Here is a 12,069-nt window from a genome sequence, read left to right on the forward strand (position 1 = left end):
CAGTGTTGTGTGACAATTGCTCAACTTTTTGTAATGCAAAGCAAATCTCAGTTTTCCAATCTATAAAGTGGCGATAATACTTGTACTTCCTCTCAGGTTGCTGTATCACATTTTATAAATTGTAAAGCACTATAGAAACACTAGTTGTTATTATCATATTTCTTGAATGAGAATTCAGGGTTGCCTCTTCTTTTCTGGAAACATTAAAACCTTTTTATTTCAACTAGAGCTATTAAGAAACAAGTATTTCTTTAGTGTAAAAATATTCATCCTCCCCTTTCCCTACCTTCCCAGTTGTACTTCTGATTCTCTCTCATATTTGTCATCATCCTTTTCCCTCCCACTTTAGAGCCCTTTTATGTGTTGTCTCTCTCCCCCTCCCCCACCCCCATTTGAATGTGAGTTCCTTGAAGGCAGGGGTCACTTTTCTTTTTGCCTGTATTTGTATCCCTATTGTTTAGCACAATGCCTAACACACAGTGCATATTTAAGAAATGCTTGTTGCTTCTTCACTTGTCTATGCTTTCTAGACTTGTTCCTTCTGAAAAATGGGTTAGGTCAAGGACAAAAGGGCTTTCTTAGGGAAAAGCTATCCTAGGCTACTCCATAGTTATACCAGTTGTCTCTGGATATCTTAAATTAGATTAAACTTAACACGTCCAAAACTGAAATCATTATTTTTTTAACCCCATACCCTTCTCTCTTCCTAATTTCCCCAATACTGTTGAGAGTATCACCATCCTCTCGGTCACCCAGACATAGGTGTCATCTTTGACACCTCTCTCTCCTCCCTCTGTCTCTCTCTCTCTGTCTCTCTCTCTCTCCCCCCTCCCCCTCCCCCCTCTCTCTTTCTCTCCCTCCCCCCCTCCCTTTGCTCCTACATCCAATCAGTTGCCAAGGTCTGTTGATTTTACCTTCATAACATCTCTCATATATCCTCCCTTCTCTCTTCTAACACTGCTACCACTTCATGCCTGTTCTACTGCAAGAACCTTCAGATTGGTCTCCTTGCCACAAATCTCATCCCACTCTAGTTCATCCCTCACTCAGCTGTTGAAGTGAGTCTGACCATGTCACCTCCCTATTCAATGAACTCATGGCTCTTTATCACCATTAGGATAAAATATGAAATCCTCTTCTTGGATTTTTTTTTTTCATAACCTTCCCTATCCCCCTTACCAGCCTTTTAGTACCTGATACCTCTATCACTCCTACCATGTAATCCAGTGATACTAGCTTCCTGGCTGCTCCTTAAACATGACACCCCATCTTCCAACTCCAGGCATTTGCAGTGGCTGTCTCCCATGTTTTCAATACTCTCCTTCCTCCTACCTCCTAGCTTCCCTTATGTCCTTCAAGTCCCAGCTAAAATCCTACCTTCTACAGGAAGTGTTTCCTGATTCCCCTTAATTTTAGTGCCTTTTCTCTGTTGATTATTTCCAATTAATCCTGTATATAATTTGTTTATGCACATTTGTTTTCATGTTTACTCTGATTGTGAGCTCCTTGAGAGAAGGGATGGTCTTTTGCCTTTTTTTTTTAATCCCAAGTACTTAGCACAGTGCCCGGCACATGGTAGGTACCTAATAAGCTGTCTTGGGATAATGGAATATATGTCAGCCGGCCAAAATATTTTAGATATAATTCCCTTAATTCACTTTTAAAGCAGCCACAATTCTATGTCACAGAAGATAGTTTAAGTATGACAATTGCTTATGTTGTTGGTAGTGTTGGTTATTTTTCAGTCATGTCTGACTCCTCATTACTGCATTTGGGGTTTTCTTGGCAAAGATACTGGGGTGTTTTGCCATTTCCTTCTCTAGCTCATTTTACAGATGAGGAAACTGAGGCAAGGAGGGTTAAGTGACTTGCCCAGGGTCACATAGCTGATAAATGTCTGAGGTTGGATTTGAACTCAGGAAGATGAGTCCTCCTAACTCCAGGTCCAGCCCTCTATCTACTGTGCCACCTAGCTGCCCCAATTGTCTATGAATGCTAAGAAATTCATGTTCATATGGGACTTCTACAGCTTATTTTCTAATTGAATAATCAGTATACTCCTAAGAATTTTCTTTTTAATTAATGAGGGAAATTGGTACATCTCAAATTAGCGCATGGAAGATAAATTTAAAATCTAGGTTTACAATTTATCCTAAAATAATGGTATTTTAAAGAGTTTACATTCATTGATACACTGTAAAATGCATTCTTATGTTCCCATGAATTTTCCCTAGTACATCCAAATATATAATATGTCTTATCTTTTTTTAAAGTATGGGTTTTTCCTTTCTCTCTTCAGTAATTTTCAAAGTACCTTTGGGGTCTTTCTTGCTATTGTATATGTTATCCCTTTATTCTTTCAATGAGATACCATTTTAATTTCCTTTCTTTTCCCTCCTCAAAGGATTGGAAGTTAGTTTCTCTCTACCAGTTGAAACCTCCCTGAGTCCCTGTCTCATTCTGATTGTACTATCTCCATTTCTATAGCCTCTGTATAATAAGGTAACTATAAATGGACCCAATGTTCCAAGTGAAATCTCATACAGAACGGGAATGATTTTCTCTGGCTAATTTGTGAGATCTCCATTTATGCTTGACAGGAAGGCATTTTGTCCTGTCTTTTCAAGATGCTCCTCATCATTATACTGAAGCATCTGGAATTTTATCCTTCTCTTCCTATTCCCTTCGACACTTTAAAAAATACCTTTTGCTACTGAGGAAAATGTACATGAGTCTTTATGTAAATATGGAAATATTCGCTTGTATATCAAATATACAGAAAATGAACCAATACATTCACTTTGACCAGATACTGTCCTTTAAGAAATGGACCCTCTTAAAGAGATTTCATATTTTAAGGAAGCAAACCCCATGAAGATGCATTTAAATCAATGAGCCTCCACAACATAAAAGAAAGAAGCCTGAACAAAAGGGTTTCACAGCTGGAAATTTATGCCAGTAAATACCAATTCAGATCCCTAAACTACTGTCAATTGCTTCCTGGAGAACACTAGGCAGGCCATTTAAATGGACCTTGCACATGTACACGTGTAATTAATCCATTGTTCAACTTTATTGAAATGCATTCTAGTGACTTTTTCTCTGGCAAACATTTTCCATTGAGGGGGCAGGTGGGGGTACTTTTTAAAATTTCTAGTCAGTTTTTCTAACATAATTGTGTTAGGCTAATTTTATTTTGAGGGTGTTTGGAAAGTACAGAGGGGCTCAGGAGCTAAATTTAATTCAGTGCTTCCAAAATGCAAAACTCAGATTTATTCTGATGAGAGTGCATCTGTCTATATTACCTTAAAAAACAACCAATGAAAGCATTCTTAGACAGGTTAAAAATCATAGCTACAAAACAAAGAGGAAATAAATTGCTTTACCTAGATGACCAATAAATGTCTTCTATTAGTCATACTGAAAGAATTCTAAAAATGAAATTTGCTTGTCACCATTTATGCTCTTTGCAGTTTTTCTGAGCTTCTTTCCCCAGCTGGGAGAATGGCAGTGTACTGATGGTAGTCAATTTTATGTCCTGATTTGTATGCTCTACTGTACATCAGATTTGGGGCTTCAAAGACTTCAAGAACAATTTGGATACAAAGCAAAATGATTTTAATTTTATGGAAACCTTCCTTCAAGTTAGCTACAATCCTCATTACTCATTTGAGTTATCATGTATTCATTCTACAGACCTGGAGTAAAGGGGTATTATCCTCTTAGATCAGAACTAGCTAAAGGAATATTTGTTTGGTTTTATGTATTAGCTTTAAGAAAGAAAAAAAATATTAAAGCCTTTTTCTTTACAGTACAGTTTACATTTTTTTGAGGGGGAAAGAAAAGCCCTTCCTGCCTTTGCATTGAACCCTTCTACATATCTGTAACATAATCTGTAACCCCTGTTTCTATAGAGCAGAGGTTCCTAACCATCTGTGTGTCTGGGGAAGCCTATGGACCAATTCTTAGAAGAATGTTTATATGCATAAAATAAAATACACAGGATTACAAAGGAAATATTGAAATACAATTATCAACAATTAAAAAAATGTTTACAGACCCTACCTAGGTTAAGAACTCCTGAATAGAGAAATATCAGTTGTTCTTACAGTTTCCAGTCAACCATGTAGGATCTTTAGGGTTGGCTTCCCACCATATTTGACTCATCTCTGAGGACTTTACACTACGAGATGACAAAAAGTCTCCTAATTGGCTGCTGAGGCAGAAAATATGATGGCTCAGGGGATGAACAAATGGAATTGATCTGTACTGTTTTCCTTTCCAGCCACAAATTGTGTAGGGTTCCCAAACTGGTCTCCATGTGGCTGTGAGCACATGGCAACTAAATCCTATTTCTTGCCAAGGTAAACTTGAGCAGGGATTTAGGCTGCCTCTTTTGTGTTTTTTTTCTTGAATAGGTGACAGAGCTGCAACTTCCATGTGGATAAACCCAGGCTTGTGGGTGACAGTTGTCTCCACTGGAGCAGTTGATTGTTACAGCAGCAGGAGTGGTTTGTTGTCTGGGGACATGGCTGAGTATCAAGTTCAGGCAAGGCTTAACTTTGGAGTGGAGTGATAGGGCAGAGATGCATAGAATGTAAAATACTTAATTAGCTTGTTTGCTAATTGCTTTTCTTCTGATAAAACTTAAGTATTAGCCTACTAGTACATTTTAACAATAGCTTTATTAGTGATTCCTGTTTTGAAGTAGGCGTTTTGTTCATATGCACATGTGTATGTTCTGTTTGGCATTTCTTAGGTGTGTAGGTATAAATTGCTTGCTCCACACCTGATTCATGTTGAACCTTTGAGTATCTCTCTTATTTCCCTCTTTAAGGAGACCTAGAAAAAGCCATAGGCTAAGCCTTAAGCAATTTTTCTCCAAGTTGCCAGTGGGGGAATTAATGAGTCAGGGAATATGAGAAAAGGGAGCCCTCTCTGATCAGAAACTAGACTCGCCACGAATGAATCTAATCAAACAGCATCCTTGGGTACAGAAAAAGGAGTGGGTACAGGAAGTGGACCCAATGGGCCCAGCAGTAGTGCCTCACTGCTAAGTTACAAAGAAATATAATTAAGCAAAAACACAGGATGCAGTATCTATATTAGATAGTACTTGTAGCATTCTGCCTTAGTAGTTCCCCTCTTCTTTTCCAAGAAAAGGAAGCTGGATTCTAGTTTCAGCATCTAAACAACAGGCATATATAACTTCCATAGAAAATAGTCCCTAAGGACTATTTTCTCTGGATTTTTTCTTTAAGCATGAATTTTAGGGTGATTGTTTCCATGACAGAGATCAAATGGCTTGATTTTTGATTGAGTTAAGTTTTAGTGCTGGGTTCTTAGAGAACTTTGTAATTCAAAGAATTTTCCTTTCTTTCCTTTTTGGCAGTTCTTCCTCAGGACTTTGGCCCTGCCTAGGAAGTCCGGTGATCCCCAAAACCATGTTTCTCATACATGTAATTGGGGAAAAAGAAAATATCATTTAAAAAAAATGCTTGTTTTGAAATCTGAGGAATCTGAAGCCCAGAGAGTTTAAGTCACACCTGCTCAACTTTGCACATCCAGATGCAGCAGAGTCAGTATTGGAAGCCATTTCTTCCAATTCCAAAGTCACCATTTGAGCGTATATATTCATTGTCTGCAGGTGCTGAAGTAAGTTTATTAAGCAATTCTGACTGGACTATATATTCAAAGTCATCATTAATTTACAAATTTGTATTTTCTGTACAAATATTTACTAACTGTATGTAAAATCCTAAGGCTTTTAAATTCTCTTTCCCATGGTGATCAGGCCCACCAGCACATAGGATGTACATTCATTCCTGGGATGAAAACGGAAGAAACTCCGGAGAATTGTTGTAACACAGTCTGATGCACCATCATAACTCATTAAACTGGGATGCTTAATATTGGGACTCTGAAAGTGACTTCCACCAAAGATTGAAAGTTAGAGTAGTGTCTTTTTAAGGAATATTGAGACTTGACATTCTGCTATCCTCATGCAGACATCATTGGACTGTTATTTGGGGATGGTGATTAGCCATTGATAAAGAGGATCTGAAACAGGGAGAATGAATCTAACTCAGTAATTGTTTATAATTGATTGGTGTGTTGTGACAGTCAGAACAAATAACACCCACTAACGACTTTTGTTTTCTGCACCTGTGCAATTAGAAAAACCTTTAAATACAGTCAGTGCAAATTACTGAAGAAACAGAGGAGCTCTGGTGAGAGCTGAAGTCTTTCCCCTGAAAGCCCTGATTTTAATCAAGTCTATGAGACAAAATGTCATATAATACAATTTTCAGAAGGAGAGGAGGACTTGGGAGGTAGGGAATGTTTAAGGGTTCATCTTCAGTCTTAACTAGTGCAAAGCATCAACGGTGGATTCATGAAACCAGTGTATCAGTTGAAAAGCAAAAAAACAAAACAAAACAAAAAAAACCAAAACCCAAAAGGAAAACACTGTGTAGCACTAATGAATCCACTTTGATTCTTGCCATCACTTAGGCTGTTTGATTCAATGGAGAAATTACTTTGCTGTATAGAGTCTAATTTTTATTTCCAATGCTATCAGCAAAAATGTGGATTAGTATTTATTTTATATCTATTTCACACATAATTACCTGAGTACATATTGAGACCTGCAGTAGAATGCAAGCACCCTGAGGGCATGGACTATTTCACTTTTGTCTTTGTACCTTTAGTACCTAGGACAGTGCCTGTATAGAATGGGTATTCAGTAATTGCTTATTGATAGATTGATAAGTAGATAGGATACACATCACTAGAATTCTTATATCTAGATGGCTCTCTCAGCAACATTGATATTTATATGTTGGACAAGATATGATGAAAAGTTAATGTGGGGAAAATATTTTCTGTAAATGTCTCCTATGACCTAAGTGTAGCTCCTTTCATAAACTTGCGCTTTTATAAGTGACCTGGGAGTTCTTTTTTAAAAAAATTCTTTTGGTTTTTCAAATAAACATTTTCTTTTCTTCCCACATACCCCCAATATAAAAGAAAAGAAAACCACTTGTAACCTATTGTAACATATGCATAACCAATAAGAGCAATTCACATTTTCCATGTCCAAAAATATCATCTTATTTTGCATCCATCACCTCCCTAGGAGGAGGTAGTTAGCACAAATCATTCTTATGTCAAAGGTATTACTTGTTCTCCTGGTTCTGCTCACTTCTCTCTGCACTGGTTCATGTAAGTCTTCCCAGGTTTCTCTGAATCCATTCCTTTTTGTCTTTTTTTTTTGAGCACAATTTGATTCCTTTACATTCATATACCATAATTTCCTCTGCCATTTCCAGGTTGTTTGAACTGTCCTTATTTTTCAGAACTTTGCCTCTACAAAAACAAAAAAAAAAGAATTGCTACAAATATTTTTGTACATAGGGTTTATTTTATCTTTCTTTGCTTTTTGAGGCACAGGCCTAGTTTCACTGGGTTAAAGGATGTGCACAGTTTAATAACTTTAGGGACGTAGTTCTGAATTGCCTACAAGACGTATTGCTAGGTAAAGAGTATACTCGATTTAGTAAATTTTGGGGCATATTGATGTCCAGTGCGGCTGAAACAACTCACCCCTTGACAGCAATGCCTTAACATGCCTGGTTTTCTGCTGCTCCTCCTGTATTTGTCATTTTCTTTTTTTTTTTTTGTCATCTTTGCCGACCTGAGTGAGTTATTTTTCTCATGTTTGGGGGCTATAGTAGTTTTCACATTTCCCTAGTGCTCTAAGAGTGCAACCGAAGTCCCAGAAAGTAATAGAATTGTAAATCTAAAGCACCTAGAGAGGTCATTTGGTCTAAGCTCCCCTGCCTTGAGGTAGTAGACAAATACCTCAAATATTGAAGAAGCAGTGCCAAGGACAATTCACTTTAAAGGATAATCCTTACCAAATATTGCAGGTGCCTGTGCCTTGTTAGTCAGAGTTTGACTATTCTCATCTTAATAACATTAAGATGTAAAATACTTTTTAAATGATCTGTCAATTAGCAGTGAAGGTTAATTCACAAGTGCTTCATGAGTCAAGGAGAAACGGAAAAGAAGTGAGGGCCAATCTGTTTCCACAATTTATACATTTAAATCTTAAGAGTTGCCATGATTAAAGCTAATCTTCTGAGGAACTTTCATATTCAGAAAACCTCTTGAGATTCTGTAATTTTGACCTATACTGCCATTGGGTTTTAATGATTCATAATTTCTCAGTGAACAAATAAATCAGCTAGGTCTTGATAATTAAAAGTTGGCAACTTTTCCCCTTCCTTTTTTTTCTGCACAAATCAAACTGATTTGGTTTTAGAGAGGAGAAAGAATTTCACTTTATTTTGGGAGGCAGCCATGCCACCACATTAATTAGCTGTCTTCAAATATGTGAAAGGCTATTGGATTGATAAGGCATAGACTTGCTCTGCTTGGCTCTAGAAAGGGGGCAAATGGTAGCAGTGGGTCAAAGTTGCAAAGAGGAACAGTTTTAAATTTTATAGATTCATAATTAGAGCTATCCTAAAGTGGAGTGACTTGGGAGATGTTAATTTTCCCTTCATTCAAAGTCTTTAAGTTTGGTTAGATGACCAGTGTCAGGTACTGGGAAGAGGAATGAAATTTTGAGGTTGGATGAAATGGCCATTGAGGTCCCTTCTGTGATTTTTGTGTTTAGTTTCCTGATTGACAACAATTAAACATACGGTTTCTCACTGTGATGTTCTCACTCTGTAGCCATTCTTCTGATTCTAAATGTATGTTCCATTCCAATGTAACACTAGTTTGAGGCTTGTCAAGGTTTTTGGAAACTAACTTGCGTCATAGCATTGCTTGTGCCTTCTCTGGAATCTTTTAAATTCGGGAACAAAAGTCATGTTATACATAATGTTTCCATAAGAGGGTGCTCAGGACATGCTTAAGAATCAGACCATCTCTATAGCCTGTAGCCATATGACCTTGGCCAGGTGGTGGGAGGTGGGAGTGGGGTGGGGAAAGGAGGTATCTTATTTACTTTGGGTTCTTTACTTTGTTTGTCTCCCCCTTCCCATTATAATCACTGGCTGAATGCATTTCTAGGTAAATCTGTATTTTTCAAAGACACCTTCTGTTTTTAAAAACTTTTCCTTGGTTTGTGTTTTGCCAACATGAAAGTAAAGACTATCTCTTAAATATAGATTTTGTTCATTTGAAATTCCATGGCAGAAGTAACAGGTGCACAGTGAGGCAATTCAATGATTGCCTAGTCTCTGAAAGAGATGTCTATAGTAAGTAGAAGGAGATGGGGCAAGAGAATTTTCAATCATGCTTCTGACATATCCTTGTCAGAGTAATGGTCATTGAGAAACCCAACACTGAATTAATGGCTTGCTGATTGGAAATGGGTATCTTCATTATCTTATTACATCCTCAGCCTCCAAATGGCTCCCTTACATTTCCTGATGTGTGTGTTGCTGAAATTTATGTGCTAGGCTATTTGGATACTTTAAATTTTATTCATACTAAGGTTCTTAATACTCAAGATTATTGTGATTTTGTCTATTAGATATGCATTTTTTTATCTAGATCTGTATTTTTTTCTGCAGGCACATGGTGGAATAATTTATTATGGAAGAGCAGGGAGGTTAGTCTTCCACATTACACACACTCAACAATACTCAACCCAAATTGGTGTCTAAAAATGGCAGAGGAGGTTTGGAGAGTCCAGAATGAAAGGACAGGAGATAGATTACTCTTATCTGGGCAGGGGTGCTCAGTTTAAGAAATAATGGGGGAGAAAACTGCTCCCTATACATTACCTCAGAAAGTTTGGGGCCGAAACACACTGCCATACACACAGTTAGTTCCCATGGGCAATATTTGTTCCTAGTGGAGGAACCAGCATGGTTGTGGATAGGCTGATTCCAAGTAATTCAGTTTCCAGAAGAATAAGTGGGGCTTGAGGTGCATGAGGGCCACTTCCAGGGCTGGTGTAGTGGTTAGACTCTTCCAATTCTGACTCTCAGAGGCTGAAGGGACTGCAGGAAGACCAGCTAGAGACTGGGAGGTAAAAAGAGGTGCCATCATTTTACGCCATTTTGCTGGGGAGCTTCTGGATACTGTCCTCAGGGTTTGGCTCACTGAAGTTGAGGATCTCAGGAAAAAAAAAACATGTGAAATTGTCCAATCTTCTGAAGATAACTCTCATAGTTAGTCAAATGAAGCATATCCCTGGGTGAATTGAATAATGTTCCCAGGCTGGATTGGGTTGCCAGTATCATCCCTGAACAGATATATTGATGTGGCCTGTTTTGTCTGTTACTTTGTAGGTCCTTACCTCATTTCCATTTTTTATCTTGGTCACCTAACCTGTCTCTGGCAAAATGAAAATGTGATTCAGGTTCTTAAGCCTTAGCTTTATATATTTCACAAAAGTCTCCATGGTTTTACTTCCCAGGCTTCAACTCTCTAGCAGGAGGACGGTCCATGCAGTTTGACCATCCCCAAGGAGAGCCAGGGTATTGGCTGCAGCCAGGTACAACTCAATAGGACATCAAGTCTTATATATTGAAGAAGTATCTGGAATTGTAATTTTATTGGTGTGGATAACTCCTGGTAAGGAAACTCCCTGTACCAATGTACTATTGCAGATCAGCAACTGTCCTGCAATTAATGTCTTAGCTGTTTGGTGGCACTTAAAGGTCTGGGAACCTTGGCCAGGTCATACAGCCAATATATTTCAGAGATGGGGCCTGAATCTAAATCATTCTGACCCCATGATTTTATTCATCATTTCATGTTGCCTTTCATTACACATACTAGGATACTTTAAAATATTAGTTATGAACAGGGCATGTTTGACCCTTGTTAATTGTATATATACCTGCAAGAACTTTGAGTACTTCACATTCTCTGACTACATGACAGTTTCGGGGAAGCTTTAAAAGAGTAAGGGATTACTTTGCAACCTTCACCTGGTTGGGACATTCCATTCATTGCCCTTATGATACAAGGTCTGATTATGCTCCCCTGGGAACGAATTTAAGGTAAAGAGATAATTGATGCTGCTGGTTGCGCTCTCTCTCCCCACCCCATTTAGAAATGGAAGAACCTCAGAAATTTTCCTTTATTTTTCTTCATTTTTCTCTCTGTGTATACTCTCTTGAGTATGTTATCTGTAAATGTAGTTTGCTTTTCCTTGTGTTTGAGAATGACTCTGAGATCTTTCACCCCTTACAAACCTGCATTGTTCATGATCAGCGGGTATCTCCATTAGATTACCCTATTGACCTTTATAATAAACTTAGTGGAAAATTGGATTTCATTATTTTTTTCTCTGAAGTCTCCCTACCCCTTTCCTGTTTATAACCATCATGGTACTACTAGTTTTTCCATGGTATGCAGAAATGTTTTAGATGCTACCACTTTGAGAATCTTTTTTTGTTTATTTTATTTTTTTAAGTGCTGAATGATAGATTGTACCTGAAAAGTTTGTGCACTTATAGATAGGGAGGGCATGCGAAGATGGCTCCTTCCAATGGAATGAAAATTCAAAATTTATTCAGCAAATATTTCCTGAACTCCTGCCATGTTCTCAGCACAATACTACTTGTTGCATGGGATATGAAAGTAACATAAAATATAATACTGGCCCTCAAGAAGCTTATGATCTCTTTTGGGAGAGAACAATTAAGTATAAAAAAGAGAACAACATGGGACCATACGTGATTAAAGGCACTCAGGAATGCTACAGGAATTCTGAGTTCAGTGAAAAGCCCAATGTGGTCTGGTTTAGCTAGAAGGAAGGCCAGAAAGGAGAACTGATATTGGGGCTTGAAAAATAGGCAAAGAGGAAGGATGACACAATTCTAGGAGAAGGGGTTCAGTATGAACAAAGGCAAAAATCTCTAAATTTGCTATAAAAACCAGCAACAAAACTAGGAACCCGTTGGCACATTATTTGAAAGGCATTTACAAAAGTTTCTCAGTGGATATTTTACCATGGTTTTTAACCTCTTTATAGGCCTGGAAGGAGCCGAATTTCCAAAAGAGGTCCTTTGTACTATGTAATCTACCAACTTCAAT

At 37.9% G+C, this 12,069-nt stretch overlaps 1 pseudogene; it reads right to left on the reverse strand.

The window, feature by feature from the left end:
• Nucleotides 1-9,844: 9,844 nt before the first annotated feature.
• On the reverse strand, nt 9,845-11,257 carry LOC118850901 (annotated as a pseudogene).
• Between the last annotated feature and the right edge of the window lie 812 nt (nt 11,258-12,069).

The sequence above is a fragment of the Trichosurus vulpecula genome, chromosome 5 (genome assembly GCF_011100635.1).
Source record: "Trichosurus vulpecula isolate mTriVul1 chromosome 5, mTriVul1.pri, whole genome shotgun sequence".
NCBI classification, from domain to species: domain Eukaryota; kingdom Metazoa; phylum Chordata; class Mammalia; order Diprotodontia; family Phalangeridae; genus Trichosurus; species Trichosurus vulpecula.